The sequence below is a fragment of the Oncorhynchus mykiss genome, chromosome 7 (assembly GCF_057628025.1).
Source record: "Oncorhynchus mykiss isolate SJ-2025 chromosome 7, ASM5762802v1, whole genome shotgun sequence".
NCBI lineage: Eukaryota > Metazoa > Chordata > Actinopteri > Salmoniformes > Salmonidae > Oncorhynchus > Oncorhynchus mykiss.
Genome location: NC_143028.1, coordinates 24,313,180 through 24,332,403, shown reverse-complemented (window position 1 = coordinate 24,332,403; position 19,224 = coordinate 24,313,180). Strand labels below are relative to the sequence as shown.

Genomic DNA, 19,224 nt, shown 5'->3' with positions numbered 1-19,224 from the left:
GGATGCGTGCTGGGCCCATAACCAGTTCGTACTGGTTGTGAAAGGTAGACTTTGCCCCAGTGGCCTAATGGATAAGGCACTGGCCTCCTAAGCCAGGAATTGTGGGTTCAAGTCCCATCTGGGGTTGTCGGAAACATTGTGGCCCAGCAGAAGCGTGCTAGGTCCATTACCCAGTGGTCGATGGATCGAAAACATTTTCTGCTAACCATAGCATTTAAGTGCCAAATTTTTTTTTTTTTAAATGCGTAGTTTCATTCCATGTGTAAGTGCCATTATACATTTTTGTTTACCTCTTCCATCAGTTCGTATTGGTCATATCGATTAGACACTGGCCTCCTAAGCCATGGATTGTGAGGTTTAGTCTTTGCTGAAGTGGCTGAAAGCAGAGTTGTGCAGTGGATGCGTGCTGGGCCCATAACCCAGAGGTTGATGGATCAAAAACATTTTCTGCTAACCAGCTTTTTATAGCATTTAAGTGCGAACAAATATTTTTTTTAAATGCGTAGTTTCATTCCATGTGTAAGTGCCATTATACATTTTTTTTTTACGTCTTCCATCAGTTCGTATTGGTCATATTGATTACAAAGATCCCCAGTGGCCTAAGACACTGGCCTCCTAAGCCATGGCTTGTAAGGTTTAGTCTTTGCTGAAGTGGCTGAAAGCAGAGTTGTGCAGCGGATGCGTGCTGGGCCCATAACCCAGAGGTTGATGGATCAAAAACATTTTCTGCTAACCAGCTTTTTATAGCATTTAAGTGCCAACATTTTTTTTTTTTAAATGCGTAGTTTCATTCCATGTGTAAGTGCCATTATACATTTTTGTTTACCTCTTCCATCAGTTCGTATTGGTCATATTGATTACAAAGATCCCCAGTGGCCTAAGACACTGGCCTCCTAAGCCATGGATTGTAAGGTTTAGTCTTTGCTGAAGTGGCTGAAAGCAGAGTTGTGCAGCGGATGCGTGCTGGGCCCATAACCCAGAGGTTGATGGATCGAAAACATTTTCTGCTAACCAGCTTTTTATAGCATTTAAGTGCCCCAAATTTTTTTTTTTTAAATGCGTAGTTTCATTCCATGTGTAAGTGCCATTATACATTTTTGTTTACCTCTTCCATCAGTTCGTATTGGTCATATCGATTAGACACTGGCCTCCTAAGCCATGGATTGTGAGGTTTAGTCTTTGCTGAAGTGGCTGAAAGCAGAGTTGTGCAGCGGATGTGTGCTGGGCCCATAACCCAGAGGTTGATGGATCGAAAACATTTTCTGCTAACCAGCTTTTTATAGCATTCAAGTGCAAACAAATATTTTTTTTAAATGCGTAGTTTCATTCCATGTGTAAGTGCCATTATACATTTTTGTTTACCTCTTCCATCAGTTCGTATTGGTCATATCGATTAGACACTGGCCTCCTAAGCCATGGATTGTGAGGTTTAGTCTTTGCTGAAGTGGCTGAAAGCAGAGTTGTGCAGCGGATGTGTGCTGGGCCCATAACCCAGAGGTTGATGGATCGAAAACATTTTCTGCTAACCAGCTTTTTATAGCATTCAAGTGCAAACAAATATTTTTTTTAAATGCGTAGTTTCATTCCATGTGTAAGTGCCATTATACATTTTTTTTTACCTCTTCCATCAGTTCGCATTGGTCATATTGATTACAAAGATCCCCAGTGGCCTAAGACACTGGCCTCCTAAGCCATGGATTGTAAGGTTTAGTCTTTGCTGAAGTGGCTGAAAGCAGAGTTGTGCAGCGGATGCGTGCTGGGCCCATAACCCAGAGGTTGATGGATCAAAAACATTTTCTGCTAACCAGCTTTTTATAGCATTTAAGTGCGAACAAATATTTTTTTTAAATGCGTAGTTTCATTCCATGTGTAAGTGCCATTATACATTTTTTTTTACCTCTTCCATCAGTTCGTATTGGTCATATTGATTACAAAGATCCCCAGTGGCCTAAGACACTGGCCTCCTAAGCCATGGATTGTGAGGTTTAGTCTTTGCTGAAGTGGCTGAAAGCAGAGTTGTGCAGCGGATGCGTGCTGGGCCCATAACCAGTTCGTACTGGTTGTGAAAGGTAGACTTTGCCCCAGTGGCCTAATGGATAAGGCACTGGCCTCCTAAGCCAGGAATTGTGGGTTCAAGTCCCATCTGGGGTTGTCGGAAACATTGTGGCCCAGCAGAAGCGTGCTAGGTCCATTACCCAGTGGTCGATGGATCGAAAACATTTTCTGCTAACCATAGCATTTAAGTGCCAATTTTTTTTTTTTTTAAATGCGTAGTTTCATTCCATGTGTAAGTGCCATTATACATTTTTGTTTACCTCTTCCATCAGTTCGTATTGGTCATATCGATTAGACACTGGCCTCCTAAGCCATGGATTGTGAGGTTTAGTCTTTGCTGAAGTGGCTGAAAGCAGAGTTGTGCAGCGGATGCGTGCTGGGCCCATAACCCAGAGGTTGATGGATCGAAAACATTTTCTGCTAACCAGCTTTTTATAGCATTTAAGTGCAAACAAATATTTTTTTTAAATGCGTAGTTTCATTCCATGTGTAAGTGCCATTATACATTTTTTTTTACCTCTTCCATCAGTTCGTATTGGTCATATTGATTACAAAGATCCCCAGTGGCCTAAGACACTGGCCTCCTAAGCCATGGATTGTGAGTTTTAGTCTTTGCTGAAGTGGCTGAAAGCAGAGTTGTGCAGTGGATGCGTGCTGGGCCCATAACCCAGAGGTTGATGGATCAAAAACATTTTCTGCTAACCAGCTTTTTATAGCATTTAAGTGCGAACAAATATTTTTTTTAAATGCGTAGTTTCATTCCATGTGTAAGTGCCATTATACATTTTTTTTTTACGTCTTCCATCAGTTCGTATTGGTCATATTGATTACAAAGATCCCCAGTGGCCTAAGACACTGGCCTCCTAAGCCATGGATTGTAAGGTTTAGTCTTTGCTGAAGTGGCTGAAAGCAGAGTTGTGCAGCGGATGCGTGCTGGGCCCATAACCCAGAGGTTGATGGATCAAAAACATTTTCTGCTAACCAGCTTTTTATAGCATTTAAGTGCCAAAATTTTTTTTTTTTAAATGCGTAGTTTCATTCCATGTGTAAGTGCCATTATACAGTTTTGTTTACCTCTTCCATCAGTTCGTATTGGTCATATCGATTAGACACTGGCCTCCTAAGCCATGGATTGTGAGGTTTAGTCTTTGCTGAAGTGGCTGAAAGCAGAGTTGTGCAGTGGATGCGTGCTGGGCCCATAACCCAGAGGTTGATGGATCAAAAACATTTTCTGCTAACCAGCTTTTTATAGCATTTAAGTGCGAACAAATATTTTTTTTAAATGCGTAGTTTCATTCCATGTGTAAGTGCCATTATACATTTTTTTTTTACGTCTTCCATCAGTTCGTATTGGTCATATTGATTACAAAGATCCCCAGTGGCCTAAGACACTGGCCTCCTAAGCCATGGCTTGTAAGGTTTAGTCTTTGCTGAAGTGGCTGAAAGCAGAGTTGTGCAGCGGATGCGTGCTGGGCCCATAACCCAGAGGTTGATGGATCAAAAACATTTTCTGCTAACCAGCTTTTTATAGCATTTAAGTGCGAACAAATATTTTTTTTAAATGCGTAGTTTCATTCCATGTGTAAGTGCCATTATACATTTTTTTTTACCTCTTCCATCAGTTCGTATTGGTCATATTGATTACAAAGATCCCCAGTGGCCTAAGACACTGGCCTCCTAAGCCATGGATTGTGAGGTTTAGTCTTTGCTGAAGTGGCTGAAAGCAGAGTTGTGCAGCGGATGCGTGCTGGGCCCATAACCAGTTCGTACTGGTTGTGAAAGGTAGACTTTGCCCCAGTGGCCTAATGGATAAGGCACTGGCCTCCTAAGCCAGGAATTGTGGGTTCAAGTCCCATCTGGGGTTGACGGAAACATTGTGGCCCAGCAGAAGCGTGCTAGGTCCATTACCCAGTGGTCGATGGATCGAAAACATTTTCTGCTAACCATAGCATTTAAGTGCCAATTTTTTTTTTTTTTAAATGCGTAGTTTCATTCCATGTGTAAGTGCCATTATACATTTTTGTTTACCTCTTCCATCAGTTCGTATTGGTCATATCGATTAGACACTGGCCTCCTAAGCCATGGATTGTGAGGTTTAGTCTTTGCTGAAGTGGCTGAAAGCAGAGTTGTGCAGCGGATGCGTGCTGGGCCCATAACCCAGAGGTTGATGGATCGAAAACATTTTCTGCTAACCAGCTTTTTATAGCATTTAAGTGCAAACAAATATTTTTTTTAAATGCGTAGTTTCATTCCATGTGTAAGTGCCATTATACATTTTTTTTTACCTCTTCCATCAGTTCGTATTGGTCATATTGATTACAAAGATCCCCAGTGGCCTAAGACACTGGCCTCCTAAGCCATGGATTGTGAGTTTTAGTCTTTGCTGAAGTGGCTGAAAGCAGAGTTGTGCAGTGGATGCGTGCTGGGCCCATAACCCAGAGGTTGATGGATCAAAAACATTTTCTGCTAACCAGCTTTTTATAGCATTTAAGTGCGAACAAATATTTTTTTTAAATGCGTAGTTTCATTCCATGTGTAAGTGCCATTATACATTTTTTTTTTACGTCTTCCATCAGTTCGTATTGGTCATATTGATTACAAAGATCCCCAGTGGCCTAAGACACTGGCCTCCTAAGCCATGGATTGTAAGGTTTAGTCTTTGCTGAAGTGGCTGAAAGCAGAGTTGTGCAGCGGATGCGTGCTGGGCCCATAACCCAGAGGTTGATGGATCAAAAACATTTTCTGCTAACCAGCTTTTTATAGCATTTAAGTGCCAAAATTTTTTTTTTTTAAATGCGTAGTTTCATTCCATGTGTAAGTGCCATTATACAGTTTTGTTTACCTCTTCCATCAGTTCGTATTGGTCATATCGATTAGACACTGGCCTCCTAAGCCATGGATTGTGAGGTTTAGTCTTTGCTGAAGTGGCTGAAAGCAGAGTTGTGCAGTGGATGCGTGCTGGGCCCATAACCCAGAGGTTGATGGATCAAAAACATTTTCTGCTAACCAGCTTTTTATAGCATTTAAGTGCGAACAAATATTTTTTTTAAATGCGTAGTTTCATTCCATGTGTAAGTGCCATTATACATTTTTTTTTTACGTCTTCCATCAGTTCGTATTGGTCATATTGATTACAAAGATCCCCAGTGGCCTAAGACACTGGCCTCCTAAGCCATGGCTTGTAAGGTTTAGTCTTTGCTGAAGTGGCTGAAAGCAGAGTTGTGCAGCGGATGCGTGCTGGGCCCATAACCCAGAGGTTGATGGATCAAAAACATTTTCTGCTAACCAGCTTTTTATAGCATTTAAGTGCGAACAAATATTTTTTTTAAATGCGTAGTTTCATTCCATGTGTAAGTGCCATTATACATTTTTTTTTACCTCTTCCATCAGTTCGTATTGGTCATATTGATTACAAAGATCCCCAGTGGCCTAAGACACTGGCCTCCTAAGCCATGGATTGTGAGGTTTAGTCTTTGCTGAAGTGGCTGAAAGCAGAGTTGTGCAGCGGATGCGTGCTGGGCCCATAACCAGTTCGTACTGGTTGTGAAAGGTAGACTTTGCCCCAGTGGCCTAATGGATAAGGCACTGGCCTCCTAAGCCAGGAATTGTGGGTTCAAGTCCCATCTGGGGTTGACGGAAACATTGTGGCCCAGCAGAAGCGTGCTAGGTCCATTACCCAGTGGTCGATGGATCGAAAACATTTTCTGCTAACCATAGCATTTAAGTGCCAATTTTTTTTTTTTTTAAATGCGTAGTTTCATTCCATGTGTAAGTGCCATTATACATTTTTGTTTACCTCTTCCATCAGTTCGTATTGGTCATATCGATTAGACACTGGCCTCCTAAGCCATGGATTGTGAGGTTTAGTCTTTGCTGAAGTGGCTGAAAGCAGAGTTGTGCAGCGGATGCGTGCTGGGCCCATAACCCAGAGGTTGATGGATCGAAAACATTTTCTGCTAACCAGCTTTTTATAGCATTTAAGTGCAAACAAATATTTTTTTTAAATGCGTAGTTTCATTCCATGTGTAAGTGCCATTATACATTTTTTTTTACCTCTTCCATCAGTTCGTATTGGTCATATTGATTACAAAGATCCCCAGTGGCCTAAGACACTGGCCTCCTAAGCCATGGATTGTGAGTTTTAGTCTTTGCTGAAGTGGCTGAAAGCAGAGTTGTGCAGTGGATGCGTGCTGGGCCCATAACCCAGAGGTTGATGGATCAAAAACATTTTCTGCTAACAAGCTTTTTATAGCATTTAAGTGCGAACAAATATTTTTTTTAAATGCGTAGTTTCATTCCATGTGTAAGTGCCATTATACATTTTTTTTTTACGTCTTCCATCAGTTCGTATTGGTCATATTGATTACAAAGATCCCCAGTGGCCTAAGACACTGGCCTCCTAAGCCATGGATTGTAAGGTTTAGTCTTTGCTGAAGTGGCTGAAAGCAGAGTTGTGCAGCGGATGCGTGCTGGGCCCATAACCCAGAGGTTGATGGATCAAAAACATTTTCTGCTAACCAGCTTTTTATAGCATTTAAGTGCCAAAATTTTTTTTTTTTAAATGCGTAGTTTCATTCCATGTGTAAGTGCCATTATACAGTTTTGTTTACCTCTTCCATCAGTTCGTATTGGTCATATCGATTAGACACTGGCCTCCTAAGCCATGGATTGTGAGGTTTAGTCTTTGCTGAAGTGGCTGAAAGCAGAGTTGTGCAGTGGATGCGTGCTGGGCCCATAACCCAGAGGTTGATGGATCAAAAACATTTTCTGCTAACCAGCTTTTTATAGCATTTAAGTGCGAACAAATATTTTTTTTAAATGCGTAGTTTCATTCCATGTGTAAGTGCCATTATACATTTTTTTTTTACGTCTTCCATCAGTTCGTATTGGTCATATTGATTACAAAGATCCCCAGTGGCCTAAGACACTGGCCTCCTAAGCCATGGCTTGTAAGGTTTAGTCTTTGCTGAAGTGGCTGAAAGCAGAGTTGTGCAGCGGATGCGTGCTGGGCCCATAACCCAGAGGTTGATGGATCAAAAACATTTTCTGCTAACCAGCTTTTTATAGCATTTAAGTGCCAACATTTTTTTTTTTTAAATGCGTAGTTTCATTCCATGTGTAAGTGCCATTATACATTTTTGTTTACCTCTTCCATCAGTTCGTATTGGTCATATTGATTACAAAGATCCCCAGTGGCCTAAGACACTGGCCTCCTAAGCCATGGATTGTAAGGTTTAGTCTTTGCTGAAGTGGCTGAAAGCAGAGTTGTGCAGCGGATGCGTGCTGGGCCCATAACCCAGAGGTTGATGGATCGAAAACATTTTCTGCTAACCAGCTTTTTATAGCATTTAAGTGCCCCAAATTTTTTTTTTTAAATGCGTAGTTTCATTCCATGTGTAAGTGCCATTATACATTTTTGTTTACCTCTTCCATCAGTTCGTATTGGTCATATCGATTAGACACTGGCCTCCTAAGCCATGGATTGTGAGGTTTAGTCTTTGCTGAAGTGGCTGAAAGCAGAGTTGTGCAGCGGATGCGTGCTGGGCCCATAACCCAGAGGTTGATGGATCGAAAACATTTTCTGCTAACCAGCTTTTTATAGCATTCAAGTGCAAACAAATATTTTTTTTAAATGCGTAGTTTCATTCCATGTGTAAGTGCCATTATACATTTTTTTTTACCTCTTCCATCAGTTCGCATTGGTCATATTGATTACAAAGATCCCCAGTGGCCTAAGACACTGGCCTCCTAAGCCATGGATTGTAAGGTTTAGTCTTTGCTGAAGTGGCTGAAAGCAGAGTTGTGCAGCGGATGCGTGCTGGGCCCATAACCCAGAGGTTGATGGATCAAAAACATTTTCTGCTAACCAGCTTTTTATAGCATTTAAGTGCGAACAAATATTTTTTTTAAATGCGTAGTTTCATTCCATGTGTAAGTGCCATTATACATTTTTTTTTACCTCTTCCATCAGTTCGTATTGGTCATATTGATTACAAAGATCCCCAGTGGCCTAAGACACTGGCCTCCTAAGCCATGGATTGTGAGGTTTAGTCTTTGCTGAAGTGGCTGAAAGCAGAGTTGTGCAGCGGATGCGTGCTGGGCCCATAACCAGTTCGTACTGGTTGTGAAAGGTTGACTTTGCCCCAGTGGCCTAATGGATAAGGCACTGGCCTCCTAAGCCAGGAATTGTGGGTTCAAGTCCCATCTGGGGTTGTCGGAAACATTGTGGCCCAGCAGAAGCGTGCTAGGTCCATTACCCAGTGGTCGATGGATCGAAAACATTTTCTGCTAACCATAGCATTTAAGTGCCCAATTTTTTTTTTTTTAAATGCGTAGTTTCATTCCATGTGTAAGTGCCATTATACATTTTTGTTTACCTCTTCCATCAGTTCGTATTGGTCATATCGATTAGACACTGGCCTCCTAAGCCATGGATTGTGAGGTTTAGTCTTTGCTGAAGTGGCTGAAAGCAGAGTTGTGCAGCGGATGCGTGCTGGGCCCATAACCCAGAGGTTGATGGATCGAAAACATTTTCTGCTAACCAGCTTTTTATAGCATTTAAGTGCAAACAAATATTTTTTTTAAATGCGTAGTTTCATTCCATGTGTAAGTGCCATTATACATTTTTTTTTACCTCTTCCATCAGTTCGTATTGGTCATATTGATTACAAAGATCCCCAGTGGCCTAAGACACTGGCCTCCTAAGCCATGGATTGTGAGTTTTAGTCTTTGCTGAAGTGGCTGAAAGCAGAGTTGTGCAGTGGATGCGTGCTGGGCCCATAACCCAGAGGTTGATGGATCAAAAACATTTTCTGCTAACCAGCTTTTTATAGCATTTAAGTGCGAACAAATATTTTTTTTAAATGCGTAGTTTCATTCCATGTGTAAGTGCCATTATACATTTTTTTTTTACGTCTTCCATCAGTTCGTATTGGTCATATTGATTACAAAGATCCCCAGTGGCCTAAGACACTGGCCTCCTAAGCCATGGATTGTAAGGTTTAGTCTTTGCTGAAGTGGCTGAAAGCAGAGTTGTGCAGCGGATGCGTGCTGGGCCCATAACCCAGAGGTTGATGGATCAAAAACATTTTCTGCTAACCAGCTTTTTATAGCATTTAAGTGCCAAAATTTATTTTTTTTAAATGCGTAGTTTCATTCCATGTGTAAGTGCCATTATACATTTTTGTTTACCTCTTCCATCAGTTCGTATTGGTCATATCGATTAGACACTGGCCTCCTAAGCCATGGATTGTGAGGTTTAGTCTTTGCTGAAGTGGCTGAAAGCAGAGTTGTGCAGCGGATGCGTGCTGGGCCCATAACCCAGAGGTTGATGGATCGAAAACATTTTCTGCTAACCAGCTTTTTATAGCATTTAAGTGCAAACAAATATTTTTTTTAAATGCGTAGTTTCATTCCATGTGTAAGTGCCATTATACATTTTTTTTTACCTCTTCCATCAGTTCGTATTGGTCATATTGATTACAAAGATCCCCAGTGGCCTAAGACACTGGCCTCCTAAGCCATGGATTGTGAGGTTTAGTCTTTGCTGAAGTGGCTGAAAGCAGAGTTGTGCAGCGGATGCGTGCTGGGCCCATAACCAGTTCGTACTGGTTGTGAAAGGTAGACATTGCCCCAGTGGCCTAATGGATAAGGCACTGGCCTCCTAAGCCAGGAATTGTGGGTTCAAGTCCCATCTGGGGTGGTCGGAAACATTGTGGCCCAGCAGAAGCGTGCTAGGTCCATTACCCAGTGGTCGATGGATCGAAAACATTTTCTGCTAACCATAGCATTTAAGTGCCAAAAAATATATTTTTTTAAATGCGTAGTTTCATTCCATGTGTAAGTGCCATTATACATTTTTGTTTACCTCTTCCATCAGTTCGTATTGGTCATATCGATTAGACACTGGCCTCCTAAGCCATGGATTGTGAGGTTTAGTCTTTGCTGAAGTGGCTGAAAGCAGAGTTGTGCAGCGGATGCGTGCTGGGTCCATAACCCAGAGGTTGATGGATCAAAAACATTTTCTGCTAACCAGCTTTTTATAGCATTTAAGTGCGAACAAATATTTTTTTTAAATGCGTAGTTTCATTCCATGTGTAAGTGCCATTATACATTTTTTTTTACCTCTTCCATCAGTTCGTATTGGTCATATCGATTAGACACTGGCCTCCTAAGCCATGGATTGTGAGGTTTAGTCTTTGCTGAAGTGGCTGAAAGCAGAGTTGTGCAGCGGATGCGTGCTGGGCCCATAACCCAGAGGTTGATGGATCGAAAACATTTTCTGCTAACCAGCTTTTTATAGCATTTAAGTGCAAACAAATATTTTTTTTAAATGCGTAGTTTCATTCCATGTGTAAGTGCCATTATACATTTTTTTTTACCTCTTCCATCAGTTCTTATTGGTCATATTGATTACAAAGATCCCCAGTGGCCTAAGACACTGGCCTCCTAAGCCATGGATTGTGAGGTTTAGTCTTTGCTGAAGTGGCTGAAAGCAGAGTTGTGCAGCGGATGCGTGCTGGGCCCATAACCCAGAGGTTGATGGATCGAAAACATTTTCTGCTAACCAGCTTTTTATAGCATTTAAGTGCAAACAAATATTTTTTTTAAATGCGTAGTTTCATTCCATGTGTAAGTGCCATTATACATTTTTTTTTACCTCTTCCATCAGTTCTTATTGGTCATATTGATTACAAAGATCCCCAGTGGCCTAAGACACTGGCCTCCTAAGCCATGGATTGTGAGGTTTAGTCTTTGCTGAAGTGGCTGAAAGCAGAGTTGTGCAGCGGATGCGTGCTGGGCCCATAACCAGTTCGTACTGGTTGGGAAAGGTAGACATTGCTCCAGTGGCCTAATGGATAAGGCACTGGCTTCCTAAGCCAGAAATTGTGGGTTCAAGTCCCATCTGGGGTTGTCGGAAACATTGTGGCTCAGCAGAAGCGTGCCTGGTCCATTACCCAGTGGTCGATGGATCAAAAACATTTTCTGCTAACCATAGCATTTAAGTGCCAAAATTTTTTTTTTTTTAAAAGCGTAGTTTCATTCCATGTGTAAGTGCCATTATACATTTTTTTTTACCTCTTCCATCAGTTCGTATTGGTCATATCGATTAGACACTGGCCTCCTAAGCCATGGATTGTGAGGTTTAGTCTTTGCTGAAGTGGCTGAAAGCAGAGTTGTGCAGCGGATGCGTGCTGGGTCCATAACCCAGAGGTTGATGGATCAAAAACATTTTCTGCTAACCAGCTTTTTATAGCATTTAAGTGCGAACAAATATTTTTTTTAAATGCGTAGTTTCATTCCATGTGTAAGTGCCATTATACATTTTTTTTTACCTCTTCCATCAGTTCGTATTGGTCATATCGATTAGACACTGGCCTCCTAAGCCATGGATTGTGAGGTTTAGTCTTTGCTGAAGTGGCTGAAAGCAGAGTTGTGCAGCGGATGCGTGCTGGGCCCATAACCCAGAGGTTGATGGATCGAAAACATTTTCTGCTAACCAGCTTTTTATAGCATTTAAGTGCAAACAAATATTTTTTTTAAATGCGTAGTTTCATTCCATGTGTAAGTGCCATTATACATTTTTTTTTACCTCTTCCATCAGTTCTTATTGGTCATATTGATTACAAAGATCCCCAGTGGCCTAAGACACTGGCCTCCTAAGCCATGGATTGTGAGGTTTAGTCTTTGCTGAAGTGGCTGAAAGCAGAGTTGTGCAGCGGATGCGTGCTGGGCCCATAACCCAGAGGTTGATGGATCGAAAACATTTTCTGCTAACCAGCTTTTTATAGCATTTAAGTGCAAACAAATATTTTTTTTAAATGCGTAGTTTCATTCCATGTGTAAGTGCCATTATACATTTTTTTTTACCTCTTCCATCAGTTCTTATTGGTCATATTGATTACAAAGATCCCCAGTGGCCTAAGACACTGGCCTCCTAAGCCATGGATTGTGAGGTTTAGTCTTTGCTGAAGTGGCTGAAAGCAGAGTTGTGCAGCGGATGCGTGCTGGGCCCATAACCAGTTCGTACTGGTTGGGAAAGGTAGACATTGCTCCAGTGGCCTAATGGATAAGGCACTGGCTTCCTAAGCCAGAAATTGTGGGTTCAAGTCCCATCTGGGGTTGTCGGAAACATTGTGGCTCAGCAGAAGCGTGCCTGGTCCATTACCCAGTGGTCGATGGATCAAAAACATTTTCTGCTAACCATAGCATTTAAGTGCCAAAATTTTTTTTTTTTTAAAAGCGTAGTTTCATTCCATGTGTAAGTGCCATTATACATTTTTTTTTACCTCTTCCATCAGTTCGTATTGGTCATATCGATTAGACACTGGCCTCCTAAGCCATGGATTGTGAGGTTTAGTCTTTGCTGAAGTGGCTGAAAGCAGAGTTGTGCAGCGGATGCGTGCTGGGTCCATAACCCAGAGGTTGATGGATCAAAAACATTTTCTGCTAACCAGCTTTTTATAGCATTTAAGTGCGAACAAATATTTTTTTTAAATGCGTAGTTTCATTCCATGTGTAAGTGCCATTATACATTTTTTTTTACCTCTTCCATCAGTTCGTATTGGTCATATCGATTAGACACTGGCCTCCTAAGCCATGGATTGTGAGGTTTAGTCTTTGCTGAAGTGGCTGAAAGCAGAGTTGTGCAGCGGATGCGTGCTGGGCCCATAACCCAGAGGTTGATGGATCGAAAACATTTTCTGCTAACCAGCTTTTTATAGCATTTAAGTGCAAACAAATATTTTTTTTAAATGCGTAGTTTCATTCCATGTGTAAGTGCCATTATACATTTTTTTTTACCTCTTCCATCAGTTCTTATTGGTCATATTGATTACAAAGATCCCCAGTGGCCTAAGACACTGGCCTCCTAAGCCATGGATTGTGAGGTTTAGTCTTTGCTGAAGTGGCTGAAAGCAGAGTTGTGCAGCGGATGCGTGCTGGGCCCATAACCCAGAGGTTGATGGATCGAAAACATTTTCTGCTAACCAGCTTTTTATAGCATTTAAGTGCAAACAAATATTTTTTTTAAATGCGTAGTTTCATTCCATGTGTAAGTGCCATTATACATTTTTTTTTACCTCTTCCATCAGTTCTTATTGGTCATATTGATTACAAAGATCCCCAGTGGCCTAAGACACTGGCCTCCTAAGCCATGGATTGTGAGGTTTAGTCTTTGCTGAAGTGGCTGAAAGCAGAGTTGTGCAGCGGATGCGTGCTGGGCCCATAACCCAGAGGTTGATGGATCGAAAACATTTTCTGCTAACCAGCTTTTTATAGCATTTAAGTGCAAACAAATATTTTTTTTAAATGCGTAGTTTCATTCCATGTGTAAGTGCCATTATACATTTTTTTTTACCTCTTCCATCAGTTCGTATTGGTCATATCGATTAGACACTGGCCTCCTAAGCCATGGATTGTGAGGTTTAGTCTTTGCTGAAGTGGCTGAAAGCAGAGTTGTGCAGCGGATGCGTGCTGGGCCCATAACCCAGAGGTTGATGGATCGAAAACATTTTCTGCTAACCAGCTTTTTATAGCATTTAAGTGCAAACAAATATTTTTTTTAAATGCGTAGTTTCATTCCATGTGTAAGTGCCATTATACATTTTTTTTTACCTCTTCCATCAGTTCGTATTGGTCATATCGATTAGACACTGGCCTCCTAAGCCATGGATTGTGAGGTTTAGTCTTTGCTGAAGTGGCTGAAAGCAGAGTTGTGCAGCGGATGCGTGCTGGGCCCATAACCCAGAGGTTGATGGATCGAAAACATTTTCTGCTAACCAGCTTTTTATAGCATTTAAGTGCAAACAAATATTTTTTTTAAATGCGTAGTTTCATTCCATGTGTAAGTGCCATTATACATTTTTTTTTACCTCTTCCATCAGTTCTTATTGGTCATATTGATTACAAAGATCCCCAGTGGCCTAAGACACTGGCCTCCTAAGCCATGGATTGTGAGGTTTAGTCTTTGCTGAAGTGGCTGAAAGCAGAGTTGTGCAGCGGATGCGTGCTGGGCCCATAACCAGTTCGTACTGGTTGGGAAAGGTAGACATTGCTCCAGTGGCCTAATGGATAAGGCACTGGCCTCCTAAGCCAGAAATTGTGGGTTCAAGTCCCATCTGGGGTGGTCGGAAACATTGTGGCCCAGCAGAAGCGTGCTAGGTCCATTACCCAGTGGTCGATGGATCGAAAACATTTTCTGCTAACCATAGCATTTAAGTGCCAACAAATAATTTTTTTTAAATGCGTAGTTTCATTCCATGTGTAAGTGCCATTATACATTTTTTTTTACCTCTTCCATCAGTTCGTATTGGTCATATTGATTACAAAGATCCCCAGTGGCCTAAGACACTGGCCTCCTAAGCCATGGATTGTGAGGTTTAGTCTTTGCTGAAGTGGCTGAAAGCAGAGTTGTGCAGCGGATGCGTGCTGGGCCCATAACCAGTTCGTACTGGTTGGGAAAGGTAGACATTGCCCCAGTGTCCTAATGGATAAGGCACTGGCCTCCTAAGCCAGGAATTGTGGGTTCAAGTCCCATCTGGGGTTGTCGGAAACATTGTGGCTCAGCAGAAGCGTGCTTGGTCCATTGCCCAGTGGTCGATGGATCAAAAACATTTTCTGCTAACCATAGCATTTAAGTGCCAAAATTTTTTTTTTTTTAAAAGCGTAGTTTCATTCCATGTGTAAGTGCCATTATACATTTTTTTTTACCTCTTCCATCAGTTCGTATTGGTCATATCGATTAGACACTGGCCTCCTAAGCCATGGATTGTGAGGTTTAGTCTTTGCTGAAGTGGCTGAAAGCAGAGTTGTGCAGCGGATGCCTGCTGGGTCCATAACCCAGAGGTTGATGGATCAAAAACATTTTCTGCTAACCAGCTTTTTATAGCATTTAAGTGCGAACAAATATTTTTTTAAAATGCGTAGTTTCATTCCATGTGTAAGTGCCATTATACATTTTTTTTTACCTCTTCCATCAGTTCGTATTGGTCATATCGATTAGACACTGGCCTCCTAAGCCATGGATTGTGAGGTTTAGTCTTTGCTGAAGTGGCTGAAAGCAGAGTTGTGCAGCGGATGCGTGCTGGGCCCATAACCCAGAGGTTGATGGATCGAAAACATTTTCTGCTAACCAGCTTTTTATAGCATTTAAGTGCAAACAAATATTTTTTTTAAATGCGTAGTTTCATTCCATGTGTAAGTGCCATTATAAAAAAATTTTTTACCTCTTCCATCAGTTCGTATTGGTCATATTGATTACAAAGATCCCCAGTGGCCTAAGACACTGGCCTCCTAAGCCATGGATTGTGAGGTTTAGTCTTTGCTGAAGTGGCTGAAAGCAGAGTTGTGCAGCGGATGCGTGCTGGGCCCATAACCCAGAGGTTGATGGATCGAAAACATTTTCTGCTAACCAGCTTTTTATAGCATTTAAGTGCAAACAAATATTTTTTTAAAATGCGTAGTTTCATTCCATGTGTAAGTGCCATTATACATTTTTTTTTACCTCTTCCATCAGTTCGTATTGGTCATATCGATTAGACACTGGCCTCCTAAGCCATGGATTGTGAGGTTTAGTCTTTGCTGAAGTGGCTGAAAGCAGAGTTGTGCAGCGGATGCGTGCTGGGCCCATAACCCAGAGGTTGATGGATCGAAAACATTTTCTGCTAACCAGCTTTTTATAGCATTTAAGTGCAAACAAATATTTTTTTTAAATGCGTAGTTTCATTCCATGTGTAAGTGCCATTATAAAAAATTTTTTTACCTCTTCCATCAGTTCGTATTGGTCATATTGATTACAAAGATCCCCAGTGGCCTAAGACACTGGCCTCCTAAGCCATGGATTGTGAGGTTTAGTCTTTGCTGAAGTGGCTGAAAGCAGAGTTGTGCAGCGGATGCGTGCTGGGCCCATAACCCAGAGGTTGATGGATCGAAAACATTTTCTGCTAACCAGCTTTTTATAGCATTTAAGTGCAAACAAATATTTTTTTTAAATGCGTAGTTTCATTCCATGTGTAAGTGCCATTATACATTTTTTTTTACCTCTTCCATCAGTTCTTATTGGTCATATTGATTACAAAGATCCCCAGTGGCCTAAGACACTGGCCTCCTAAGCCATGGATTGTGAGGTTTAGTCTTTGCTGAAGTGGCTGAAAGCAGAGTTGTGCAGCGGATGCGTGCTGGGCCCATAACCAGTTCGTACTGGTTGGGAAAGGTAGACATTGCTCCAGTGGCCTAATGGATTAGGCACTGGCCTCCTAAGCCAGAAATTGTGGGTTCAAGTCCCATCTGGGGTCGTCGGAAACATTGTGGCCCAGCAGAAGCGTGCTAGGTCCATTACCCAGTGGTCGATGGATCGAAAACATTTTCTGCTAACCATAGCATTTAAGTGCCAACAAATATTTTTTTTTAAATGCGTAGTTTCATTCCATGTGTAAGTGCCATTATACATTTTTTTTTACCTCTTCCATCAGTTTGTATTGGTCATATTGATTACAAAGATCCCCAGTGGCCTAAGACACTGGCCTCCTAAGCCATGGATTGTGAGGTTTAGTCTTTGCTGAAGTGGCTGAAAGCAGAGTTGTGCAGCGGATGCGTGCTGGGCTCATAACCAGTTCGTACTGGTTGGGAAAGGTAGACATTGCCCCAGTGGCCTAATGGATAAGGCACTGGCCTCCTAAGCCAGGAATTGTGGGTTCAAGTCCCATCTGGGGTTGTTGGAAACATTGTGGCTCAGCAGAAGCGTGCTTGGTCCATTACCCAGTGGTCGATGGATCAAAAACATTTTCTGCTAACCATAGCATTTAAGTGCCAAATTTTTTTTTTTTTTAAAAGCGTAGTTTCATTCCATGTGTAAGTGCCATTATACATTTTTTTTTACCTCTTCCATCAGTTCGTATTGGTCATATCGATTAGACACTGGCCTCCTAAGCCATGGATTGTGAGGTTTAGTCTTTGCTGAAGTGGCTGAAAGCAGAGTTGTGCAGCGGATGCCTGCTGGGTCCATAACCCAGAGGTTGATGGATCAAAAACATTTTCTGCTAACCAGCTTTTTATAGCATTTAAGTGCAAACAAATATTTTTTTTAAATGCGTAGTTTCATTCCATGTGTAAGTGCCATTATAAAAAAAATTTTTACCTCTTCCATCAGTTCGTATTGGTCATATTGATTACAAAGATCCCCAGTGGCCTAAGACACTGGCCTCCTAAGCCATGGATTGTGAGGTTTAGTCTTTGCTGAAGTGGCTGAAAGCAGAGTTGTGCAGCGGATGCGTGCTGGGCCCATAACCCAGAGGTTGATGGATCGAAAACATTTTCTGCTAACCAGCTTTTTATAGCATTTAAGTGCAAACAAATATTTTTTTTAAATGCGTAGTTTCATTCCATGTGTAAGTGCCATTATACATTTTTTTTTACCTCTTCCATCAGTTCGTATTGGTCATATCGATTAGACACTGGCCTCCTAAGCCATGGATTGTGAGGTTTAGTCTTTGCTGAAGTGGCTGAAAGCAGAGTTGTGCAGCGGATGCGTGCTGGGCCCATAACCCAGAGGTTGATGGATCGAAAACATTTTCTGCTAACCAGCTTTTTATAGCATTTAAGTGCAAACAAATATTTTTTTTAAATGCGTAGTTTCATTCCATGTGTAAGTGCCATTATAAAAAAATTTTTTACCTCTTCCATCAGTTCGTATTGGTCATATTGATTACAAAGATCCCCAGTGGCCTAAGACACTGGCCTCCTAAGCCATGGATTGTGAGGTTTAGTCTTTGCTGAAGTGGCTGAAAGCAGAGTTGTGCAGCGGATGCGTGCTGGGCCCATAACCCAGAGGTTGATGGATCGAAAACATTTTCTGCTAACCAGCTTTTTATAGCATTTAAGTGCAAACAAATATTTTTTTTAAATGCGTAGTTTCATTCCATGTGTAAGTGCCATTATACATTTTTTTTTACCTCTTCCATCAATTCGTATTGGTCATATCGATTAGACACTGGCCTCCTAAGCCATGGATTGTGAGGTTTAGTCTTTGCTGAAGTGGCTGAAAGCAGAGTTGTGCAGCGGATGCGTGCTGGGCCCATAACCCAGAGGTTGATGGATCGAAAACATTTTCTGCTAACCAGCTTTTTATAGCATTTAAGTGCAAACAAATATTTTTTTTAAATGCGTAGTTTCATTCCATGTGTAAGTGCCATTATACATTTTTTTTTACCTCTTCCATCAGTTCTTATTGGTCATATTGATTACAAAGATCCCCAGTGGCCTAAGACACTGGCCTCCTAAGCCATGGATTGTGAGGTTTAGTCTTTGCTGAAGTGGCTGAAAGCAGAGTTGTGCAGCGGATGCGTGCTGGGCCCATAACCAGTTCGTACTGGTTGGGAAAGGTAGACATTGCTCCAGTGGCCTAATGGATTAGGCACTGGCCTCCTAAGCCAGAAATTGTGGGTTCAAGTCCCATCTGGGGTCGTCGGAAACATTGTGGCCCAGCAGAAGCGTGCTAGGTCCATTACCCAGTGGTCGATGGATCGAAAACATTTTCTGCTAACCATAGCATTTAAGTGCCAACAAATATTTTTTTTTAAATGCGTAGTTTCATTCCATGTGTAAGTGCCATTATACATTTTTTTTTACCTCTTCCATCAGTTTGTATTGGTCATATTGATTACAAAGATCCCCAGTGGCCTAAGACACTGGCCTCCTAAGCCATGGATTGTGAGGTTTAGTCTTTGCTGAAGTGGCTGAAAGCAGAGTTGTGCAGCGGATGCGTGCTGGGCTCATAACCAGTTCGTACTGGTTGGGAAAGGTAGACATTGCCCCAGTGGCCTAATGGATAAGGCACTGGCCTCCTAAGCCAGGAATTGTGGGTTCAAGTCCCATCTTTGGTTGTTGGAAACATTGTGGCTCAGCAGAAGCGTGCTTGGTCCATTACCCAGTGGTCGATGGATCAAAAACATTTTCTGCTAACCATAGCATTTAAGTGCCAAATTTTTTTTTTTTTTAAAAGCGTAGTTTCATTCCATGTGTAAGTGCCATTATACATTTTTTTTTACCTCTTCCATCAGTTCGTATTGGTCATATCGATTAGACACTGGCCTCCTAAGCCATGGATTGTGAGGTTTAGTCTTTGCTGAAGTGGCTGAAAGCAGAGTTGTGCAGCGGATGCCTGCTGGGTCC

The 19,224-nt window shown here is 41.7% G+C and overlaps 7 non-coding genes across 7 annotated transcripts; all 7 read left to right on the top strand.

The window, feature by feature from the left end:
- Nucleotides 1-53: 53 nt before the first annotated feature.
- On the top strand, nt 54-126 carry trnar-ccu (transfer RNA arginine (anticodon CCU)). The gene has a single exon. It is a non-coding gene; the product is annotated as a tRNA-Arg (tRNA).
- Nucleotides 127-2,078: 1,952 nt separating this feature from the next.
- Nucleotides 2,079-2,151, top strand: trnar-ccu (transfer RNA arginine (anticodon CCU)). Its single transcript has one exon. It is a non-coding gene; the product is annotated as a tRNA-Arg (tRNA).
- A 1,695-nt stretch (nt 2,152-3,846) lies between these two features.
- On the top strand, nt 3,847-3,919 carry trnar-ccu (transfer RNA arginine (anticodon CCU)). Its single transcript has one exon. It is a non-coding gene; the product is annotated as a tRNA-Arg (tRNA).
- A 1,695-nt stretch (nt 3,920-5,614) lies between these two features.
- On the top strand, nt 5,615-5,687 carry trnar-ccu (transfer RNA arginine (anticodon CCU)). Its single transcript has one exon. It is a non-coding gene; the product is annotated as a tRNA-Arg (tRNA).
- Nucleotides 5,688-8,195: 2,508 nt separating this feature from the next.
- On the top strand, nt 8,196-8,268 carry trnar-ccu (transfer RNA arginine (anticodon CCU)). The gene has a single exon. It is a non-coding gene; the product is annotated as a tRNA-Arg (tRNA).
- A 1,416-nt stretch (nt 8,269-9,684) lies between these two features.
- trnar-ccu (transfer RNA arginine (anticodon CCU)) lies at nt 9,685-9,757 on the top strand. The gene has a single exon. It is a non-coding gene; the product is annotated as a tRNA-Arg (tRNA).
- Nucleotides 9,758-16,695: 6,938 nt separating this feature from the next.
- On the top strand, nt 16,696-16,768 carry trnar-ccu (transfer RNA arginine (anticodon CCU)). Its single transcript has one exon. It is a non-coding gene; the product is annotated as a tRNA-Arg (tRNA).
- Nucleotides 16,769-19,224: the final 2,456 nt, after the last annotated feature.